The sequence below is a fragment of the Somniosus microcephalus genome, chromosome 4 (genome assembly GCF_052327205.1).
Source record: "Somniosus microcephalus isolate GS21.2 chromosome 4, FLI_Smic_1.0, whole genome shotgun sequence".
NCBI lineage: Eukaryota > Metazoa > Chordata > Chondrichthyes > Squaliformes > Somniosidae > Somniosus > Somniosus microcephalus.
Window position 1 is genome coordinate 1,122,575 of NC_140990.1, and position 9,162 is coordinate 1,131,736.

A 9,162-nucleotide genomic window follows, 5' to 3' on the forward strand; every position below is an offset into this window, starting at 1 on the left:
CCAGTACCAGGATGGCCGAGTGGTTAAGACATTGGACTTAAAATCCATATGGGTTTATATCCACGTGGTTTCAAGCCCCACTGGTAACTCTTTAATTTAAGATCCATTTCCTTTCATCCTGCTCAGTGACACTCATTTGTCATCAGTTGATTCTCCAACAAACTATGAGATGTTTATAGATATGGAAAGAAAGATCTCATATGTAATTCTTCAAGTCCTATTTTGGCATCTGCTGAATCTGCATTTTTCCCTCACTCTCTCTGTCACTCTCAACTAACAAAGAGAAGGGATCGTGAAATGTTTTTACATCTTTCAGTCCCCACCTCTCTCTGTCTCACTATCTGTGTCCCTCTCATTATCTCACTCTCTTTTTCTCTCTCTCTCTGTATCTCTCTGCCTCTCTCTCTGTCTGTCTCTCTGTCTGTCTCTCTCTTTGTCTATCTCTCACTGTATGGCTATCTGTCTGTTTCTTTCTGTCTCTCTCTCTCTGTATGGCTCTCTGTCTTTCTCTGTCTGTTTCTCTCTGTCTGCCTGTCTCTGTCTGTCTGTGTGTCTGTCTCTCTGTCTGTCTCTCTCTTTGTCTGTCTCTCTCTCTATCTCTCTCTGTATGGCTCTCTGTCGTTTTCTCTCTCTGTCTCTGTCTGTTTCTCTCTGTGTGTCTCTCTCTGTCTTTCTCTGACTGTCTCTCTGTCTGTCTCTGTCTCTCTTTGTCCCTGTCTTTCTCATTTGTCAAGTTCTGTTCACAGCTCGATTCTAGCAGCAGCCAGTATATCAGTTCCTCATTAGTATAGTGGTGAGTATCCCCGCCTGTCACAGTGGAGACCGGGATTCAATTTCCCGATGGGGAGGGCGATTTCAACATCACAAATTTTAAACCTTTTGGCAACTCCTTAAAAATCTCCTTGGGAAAGTAAAACAGAAAAAAAAGCCAACAAAATAATTTTAAAAGATTTAGTGGCACATGAAGAACTGTATAACAACTTCCTGCACCAGTTCCTCGTTAGTATAGAGCTCTCTCTCTCTCTCTGTTTCCCTCTCCCTTTTGTGTGGGGCGCGGAGGAGGGAGAGAGTGACAGAGAGAAAGAGATTAACAGGGTTACGGACAAAAAGCGGGGGGTGGGACTGAGCACGACTGCTCTTTCAAAGAGACAGCACAGGCACGGCGGGCCGAATGGCCTCCTTCTGTGCTGTAAGTTTCTATGAATCCATGACACTCAGAAAAGCTTATTAAATATGAGACTTACACATGAACATAGAGAGCAGACACACATGTCTGTGTGTGTGTGTGTTCGAGTCTTTGTCTCAATCACTGCATAACTACTTCCTCTACCAGGTCCTTGATAGGATAGTGGTGAGGATTCAATTCCCCGACACGTTCTCTCTGTCTCTGTCTCATATTTAACTATAATTCTTAAAGTGCTATTTTGGCATCTGCTGAATCTGCATTTTCTCAAGTGTCACTATTGACTAACAAGGAGAAAGAGAATTCGGACTCTACCCCTCTCTGTCACACTATCTGGTCTCTCTGTCTCCCTCTCATTCTCTCTCTTTGTCTCTCTCACTCTCTCTTTCTGTCTCTGTTACACATTTGTCATAAGCCTCCTTTTTTGTCTCTCTCTCTCTGTATCTATCATTGTCTCTCTCTTTATCTCTCTGAATATCTCTCTGTCTTTCTCTCTCTGTCTCTCGGTCTCACTGTTTGTCCCTTTCTCTGTTTGTCCCGTCTCTCTCTCTCTTTCGCTCTGAGCCCAGTACTGTTCACAGCTCGATTCTTGCTCTGACAGATTTTATATCCGTCAGTTCCTCGTTAGTATAGTGGTGAGTATCCCCGCCTGTCACGCGGGAGACCGGGGTTCAATTCCTCCGACGGGGAGGAAGATTTTATAATTCAAAATTTTAAAGCTTTGGCCAACTCCTTAAAACCTCCTTGGGAAAGTAGAATAGAAAAAACATCAACTAAAATAATTTTAAAAGATTTTCTGTCATAACAACTTCCTGCACCAGTTCGTCGTTAGTATAGAGCTCTCTCTCTCTGGTTTCCTCTCTGTCTCATTCACTGTTCCCCAGTCTCTCTCTCTGTTTCCGTCTCAGTCTCTCTCTGTGTGCCTCTCTCCGTGTCTCTTTCGCTCTTTGGTTCCCGCTCACTCCTTCCTCTGGGGCTGATGAATGAGCCCAGGTCTGTTCACAGCACCATTCTTGCTCTGAGTTTCTGCAGAGAACGCCCAGCAGTGACTTTCGTCAATTCCTCATCAATTCAGTGCACAATCGCCGCCTGTTGCACGGCTGACAGAGGTTCAATTCTGTGATGGGGAGAAATTAGTCTTTCCAGTGTAAAATAATTGTTATATTTCTTGGCGTAACTTAATGTTAAAAAGCGAGGGAGGAACATGGAAGAGTGAAACAATGCGAGGGGAGATTGTCTCTTTGGGAATTTTCTTGAGCGGAGACTGTTCAGGGACTGAGTGCTGTTTTGCTCCAGAGCGATGGATGATTGCGATTTTATCTGAGCAACATTTAACACTTCACAAAACCAGTAATCATGGCCGAGTGGTTAAGGCAATGGAGCCGAAAGCCATTGGGGTCTCCCCGCGCAGGTTCGAATCCTGCCGGCTACGGTTCCAACATTTTTCATCCCATTTCATTTCAAAATGTAAACAAATCTCTGGAGAACTGATCCTCAGTTAGGCGGTTTTAAATCCCACAACTTTCAACACCTCGAGACTTTTCTCGTTTTCATTGATCTGCAAGTATTCACCAAATATACGGTCAGAAATAGAACAAAAATCATACAAATTAGCGACAGTGTTTCTCTCTACCTGTCTGTCTCTCTCGATGTCTGAGTCACTCTATGTGTCTGTCTGTGCACATGTGTGGCTTTCTGTTTCTGTCTGTGTGTGTCTGCCGGTCACTCGGGTAACAAGCGGGGATACTTTCCTCAGCCTTCATCTCCTTCCTAAAGTGTGGTTCCCCAGAATTGGACACAATACTCCAGCTGGGGCCGAACTAGTGTTTTATTTAGGTTTACCATAACTTCCTGGCTTGTGTACTCTGTGCCTCCATTTATAAACCCCAGGATCACATCTGCTTTATTAACTGCTTTGTTAACCTGTCCTGCCACCGAGGGAATCTCTGCTCTGCTCAACTCTGTGGCAGGGTGGGGCTTGAAGACCTGATTCTCACAGAGACAGTCCACGCCCATTAACAGCCCCAGGATGGTCGAGTTGTTAAGACCTTGGACTTAAATTCCAATGGGTTTATGCCCACTTGGGTTCAAACCCCACTCCTGGTAACTCTTTAATTTAAGACCCATTTCGTTAAATTTTGCTCAGTGACACTCGTTTGTCATCTGCTGAATCTCCATCAAACAAACAATGAGATTTTTATAGATACGGAAAGAAAGATTTCATATTTACATGTAATTCTTGAAGTGGTCTTTCGGCATCTGCAGAATCTGCACTTTTGCTCACTCAGTTCAGTTCAGTTCAGTTCAAATGCTTTATTGGCATGAAAGTTTACAGAGAACCATATTGCCAAAGCTTACATAGCAAAAAGGTACAGTTTTCCAACATTCTGTAGGTGTCAATCGATTTGACATTTGTTGGGTATATACAATATTACTTTTAAACAATATTAATTTTAAACAGTCTTTCTACTTCATTTGGTACGTTCAATATTAATTTTAAACAGTCTTACTTTTAAACAGTCCTCAGGTTGTGACATGTTGTTACATATTTAGCCCCAAGGTATGGTCTGTCTCCTTCTCCTAGGACTAATCTCAATTTTGACAGATCATCCAATTCCTTGAAATCTGGGGTTGTTTGGCTTAGCTTGTTGAATAATATGTTTCTTGATGTGTTGAATTTTTCGCATTTTAGGAGGAAATGCATTTCTGTTTCAACCTCGCCAGCCAGACATTGATCGCATATTCTATTCTCTCTAGGCTGCCAGGATTTCTTGTATCTGCCTTTTTCAATTTCCAGTTGGTGGTCGCTTAGTCTGTACCTGGTGAGGGTCTGTCTCTGTTTTGTGTCTCTGATGGTCGTGAGGTAGTCTGCCAGTTTATATTCTCTTTTTAGGGCCCGGTAACATTCTAATCTGCTTTGGCTTTCGGTTATTTTGTTCCAATGTTCCAATGTTCCAATGTTCCAATGCTCACTCTCTGTCTCTCCCAACTAACAAAGAGAAGGAATCGTAAAATGTTTATATATCCTTCAGTCTCCACCTCTCTCTCTCTCACTCTCTTTCTGTCTCTCTCTGTTACACATTTATCATACGCCTCCTTTTTTGTCTCTCTGTCTACTTGTTTTTCTCTCTCTGTCTGTCTCTGTCTCTCACTGTCTTTCTGTTTCTCTCTGTCTTTCTCTCTGTCTATCTGTGTCTTGCTCTCTCTGTCTGTCTCTCTCATTGTCCTCTCTATCTTTGTGTATCTTTGTGTCTCAGTCTTTCTGTCTGTGTGTGTCTCATTCTGTGCCTCTCTCTGTTTCTGTTTCTCTCTCTGTCTCTCTCCGTGTCTCTCTCGCTCTTTGTTTCCCTCTCCTTGCTCACTCCTCCCTCTGGGTCTGGTGAATGAGCCCAGGTCTGTTCACAGCGCCATTCTTGCTCTGCGCTTCTGCAGTGACTGCAAAGGAGTGTCTTCCGTCAGTTCCTCGTTAAATATAGTGAAATATCCCCGCCTGTTACGTTGGAAGACGGGGTTTCAATTCCCCGTCGGGAATTAAGCATTTCTAAAATCTGCAATGATGTATCCTGGTGCAGATTCAAATAAAAAAGCTGCAGTGAAAAATTGAAGAGTAAAAATTGCGAGAGGGGATTGTCTCTTTGAGAACTTTCTTCAACATAGACTGTTTCGGGGCGAAGTGCTGTTTTGCTCCAGAGCGATGGATGATTGCGATTTTATCTGAGCAACATTTAAAATCTCACAGACCCAGTAGTTGTGGCCGAGTGGTTGAGGCGATGGACTAGAAATCCATTGGGGTCTCCCCGCACAGATTCGAATCCTGCCGACTACGGTTCCAGCATTTTTCATCCCATTTCAAAATGTAACCAAATCCCTGGAGAACTAATCCTGAGTTAGGCGGAATTAAATCCCACATTTTTCGACTCCTCGAAGTTGTCACGTTTTCATTGTGCAAATATTCACGAAATATATGGTCGGAAATAGAACAACAATCAGGCAAATTAGCGACAGTGTTTCTGCCTGTATCTCTCGATGTCTAAGTCACTCTATATGTGTGTCTGTGTTGATGTGTATGTGTGGCTTTCTGTTTCTGTCTGTGTGTGTCTGCCGATCACTCAGGTAACAAGCGGGGATACTTTCCTCAGCCTTCACATCTTCCTAAAGTGTGTTGCCCCAGAATTGGACACAATACTCCAGCTGAGGCCGAACAAGTGTTTTATTTAGATTTCCCTTAACTTCCTGGCTTGTGCACTCTGCCTCCATTTACAAACCCCAGGATCCCATCTGCTTTTTTAACTGCTTTGTTAACCTGTCCTGCCACCGAGGAAATCTCTGCTTTACTCAACTCTGTGGCAGGGTGGCGCTTCAAGCCCTGATTCTCACAGAAACAACCCACAGGAACTAACAGCGCCAGGATGGCCGAGTGGTTAAGGCGTTGGACTTAAGATCCAATGGGTTTATACCCGCGTGGGTTCGAACCCCACTCTTGGTAACTCTTTAATTTAAGACACATTTCCTTTTATCCTGCTCAGTGACACTCTTTGTCATCTGCTGAACCTCCATCAAACAAACAATGAGGTTTTTATAGATGCGGAAAGGTTTCATATGCAATTCTTCAAGTCCTATTTTTCACCTGCTGAATCTGCATTTTTCTCTCACTCTCTCTGTCACTCTCAGCTAACAAGGAGAAGGAATCTTAAAGTGTTTTTATACCTTTCAGTCTCCACCTCTGTCTCACTATCTGCCTCTCTGTCTCCCTCTCATTCTCTCACTCTCTTTCTGTCTCTCTCTGTAACACACTTGTCATACGCCTCCTTTTCTGTCTCTCACTCTGTCTTTCTCTGTCTGTCTCTCTCTCTGTTTGTCTCTCTGTCTGTCTCTGTCTGTCTGTCTCTCTCTGTCTGTCTCTGTGTGTCTGTCTCTGTGTGTCTGTCAGTTCAGTTCAGTTCAAATGCTTTATTGGCATGAAAGTTTACAGAGAACCATATTGCCAAAGCTTACATAGCAAAAAGGTACAGTTTTCCAACATTCTGTAGGTGTCAATCGATTTGACATTTGTTGGGTATATACAATATTACTTTTAAACAATATTAATTTTAAACAGTCTTTCTACTTCATTTGGTACGTTCAATATTAATTTTAAACAGTCTTACTTTTAAACAGTCCTCAGGTTGTGACATGTTGTTACATATTTAGCCCCAAGGTATGGTCTGTCTCCTTCTCCTAGGACTAATCTCAATTTTGACAGATCATCCAATTCCTTGAAATCTGGGGTTGTTTGGCTTAGCTTGTTGAATAATATGTTTCTTGATGTGTTGAATTTTTCGCATTTTAGGAGGAAATGCGTTTCTGTTTCAACCTCGCCAGCCAGACATTGATCGCATATTCTATTCTCTCTAGGCTGCCAGGATTTCTTGTATCTGCCTTTTTCAATTTCCAGTTGGTGGTCGCTTAGTCTGTACCTGGTGAGGGTCTGTCTCTGTTTTGTGTCTCTGATGGTCGTGAGGTAGTCTGCCAGTTTATATTCTCTTTTTTTTTTGGGCCCGGTAACATTCTAATCTGCTTTGGCTTTCGGTTATTTTGTTCCAATGTTCCAGGTAGGTTTCTTTGCATTTTTTAATGATTTGGTTCACTCGGATTGGTGTTTGGACGGCTGTGTTGGTCTGGGGCTGGTCAGGGTCCGGCTGAGTACTTAGTTTCAGTAGCAGCTGACTCAGGGGACTCTTTTCTGGGTTTAGCTCTTGGGTCTGAAAGGCTTTGAAATGAAGGGTGTCTGGGGAGCTAGATTTGAGGTGATTTAGGAAGTTTAGTGCTCGTTTTTGGATGTTTATTATCAGTGGGTATCTGCCTAGTTCGGCTCTGCATGCATTTGTTGGCGTTTTTCTTTGGGTGCGAAGGATGCTTCGGCAGAATTCTGCATGTAGGGCTTCTATTGTGTGTTTTTCCCATTTAGTGTAGCTTTGGTGATTTAGCGGGCCCCATACTTAACTACCGTACAGTGCAATGGGCAGGATTATGCTGTCAAAAATTTTGAGCCAGATTTTGATTGGGATTTGGATGTTGTAGAATTTTCTTTTTATTGCATATAGGGCTCTTCGGGCTTTTTCTTTTAGTGCATTCACTGCTATGCTGAAGCTCCCTGAGGCTGTAATAGTTAGACCAAGGTAGGTGTCTGTCTCTCTCTCTCTCTGTCTCTCTCTCTCTGTTTCTCTCTCTGTCTCTCTGTCTCTCTCTCTCTCTCTGTTTCTCTCTCTGTCTCTCTCTCTGTTTCTATCTCTGTCTCTCTCTCTGTTTCTCTGTGTCTGTCTCTCTCTCTGCCTGTTTCTCTCTGTCTTTCTCTCTCTGTGTTTCTCTCTCTGTCTGTCTCTCTCTGTCTCTCTCTATGTCTCTCTCTCTCTGTCTGTCTCTCTCTCTGTCTGTCTCTCTCTCTCTGTTTCTATCTCTGCCTATCTCTCTCTCTGTTTCTCTCTGTCTTTCTCTCTCTGTCTGTCTCTCTGTCTGTCTCTCTCTCTGTCTGTCTCTCTCTCTGTCTGTCTGTCTCTCTCTCTGTCTGTCTCTCTCTCTGTCTGTCTCTCTCTCTCTGTCTGTCTCTCTCTGATTGTCTCTGTCTTTGTCCCTGTCTCTTTCTCTCTCTCTGCATTTCTCATTTTTCAAGTTCTGCTCACAGATCCATTCTTGCTCTGGCAAACTGTACGTGTCAGTTCCTCGTTATTATATCAGCGAGTATCCCCGCCTGTCACGTGGGAGACCGGATTCAATTCCCCGACAAGAAGGCCTCCTTCTGTGCTGTAAGTTTCTATGAACCCATGACACTCAGAAAAGCTTATTAAATATGTGACTTACACATAAACATAGAGAGCAGGCACACATGTCTGTGTGTGTGTTCGAGTCTTTGCCTCAAGCACTGTATAACTACTTCCTCTACCAGGTCCCTGATAGTATAGTGGTGAGGATTCAATTCCCCGACACGTTCTCTCTGTCTCTCTCTCTCACTCACTGAGTGTTTCCCGCTCTCTCTCTCTCTGTGTCTGTGTCTCTCTCTCTCTCTCTCTCTCTCTCTCTCTGCCTCTCCCCGTGTCTCTCTCGCTCTTTGATACCCTCTCCTTGCTCACTCCTCCCTCTGGGTCTGGTGAATGAGCCCAGGTCTGTCCACAGCGCCATTCTTGCTCTGAGCTTCTGCAGAGAACGCCCAGCAGTGACTTTGGTCAGTTTAGTGGAGTACCCCTGCCTGGTGAGCGGAGTTCTGCGATGGGGCGAAATGCGTCTTTAAGATGTGAAATACTAATTAAATTGGTTCGTGTTAAAAAGCGAGGGAAGAACATGGAAGATTAAATAAATGCGAGAGGAGATTGTCTCTTTGAGAATGTTCTTGAGCGAAGGCTTTTCAGGGACTGAGTGCTGTTTTGCTCCAGAGCGATGGATGATTGCGATTTTATCTGAGCAACATTTAACTCATCACCTACCCAGTAGTCGTGGCCGAGTGGTTAAGGCGATGGACTAGAAATCCATTGGGTGTTTCCCCGCGCAGGTTCGAATCCTGCCGACTACGATTCCAGCATTTTTCTTTTTAAAATATAACCAAATTCCTGGAGAACTAATCCTGAATGAGACGATATTAAATCCCACGACTTTGAACACCTCGAGATTTTTCTCGTTTTCATTGATCTGCAAGTGTTCACGAAATTTACGGTCAGAAATAAAACAAAAATTACTGACAGTGTTTCTCTCTACCTGTCTGTCTCTCTCGATGTCTAAGTCACTCTATGTGTGTGTCTGTGTTTGATGTGTGTGTCTGTCTGTGCACATGTGTGTCTGTCTGTGTGTGTCTGCCGGTCACTCGGGTAACAAGCGGGGATGCTTTCCTCAGCCTTCACCTCCTTTCTGAAGTGTGGTTCCCCAGAATTGGACACAATACTCCAGCTGGGGTCGAACTAGTCGTTTATTAAGGTTTGGCAAAACTTCCTGGTTTGTGTAATCTGTGCCTT

The 9,162-nt window shown here is 43.7% G+C and overlaps 2 non-coding genes across 2 annotated transcripts; both read left to right on the forward strand.

Annotated features, from left to right (window-relative positions):
* The first annotated feature begins 5,586 nt into the window (after positions 1–5,586).
* On the forward strand, positions 5,587–5,669 carry trnal-uaa (transfer RNA leucine (anticodon UAA)). Its single transcript has one exon. It is a non-coding gene; the product is annotated as a tRNA-Leu (tRNA).
* A 2,974-nt stretch (positions 5,670–8,643) lies between these two features.
* Positions 8,644–8,726, forward strand: trnas-aga (transfer RNA serine (anticodon AGA)). Its single transcript has one exon. It is a non-coding gene; the product is annotated as a tRNA-Ser (tRNA).
* The last annotated feature ends 436 nt before the right edge of the window (positions 8,727–9,162 follow it).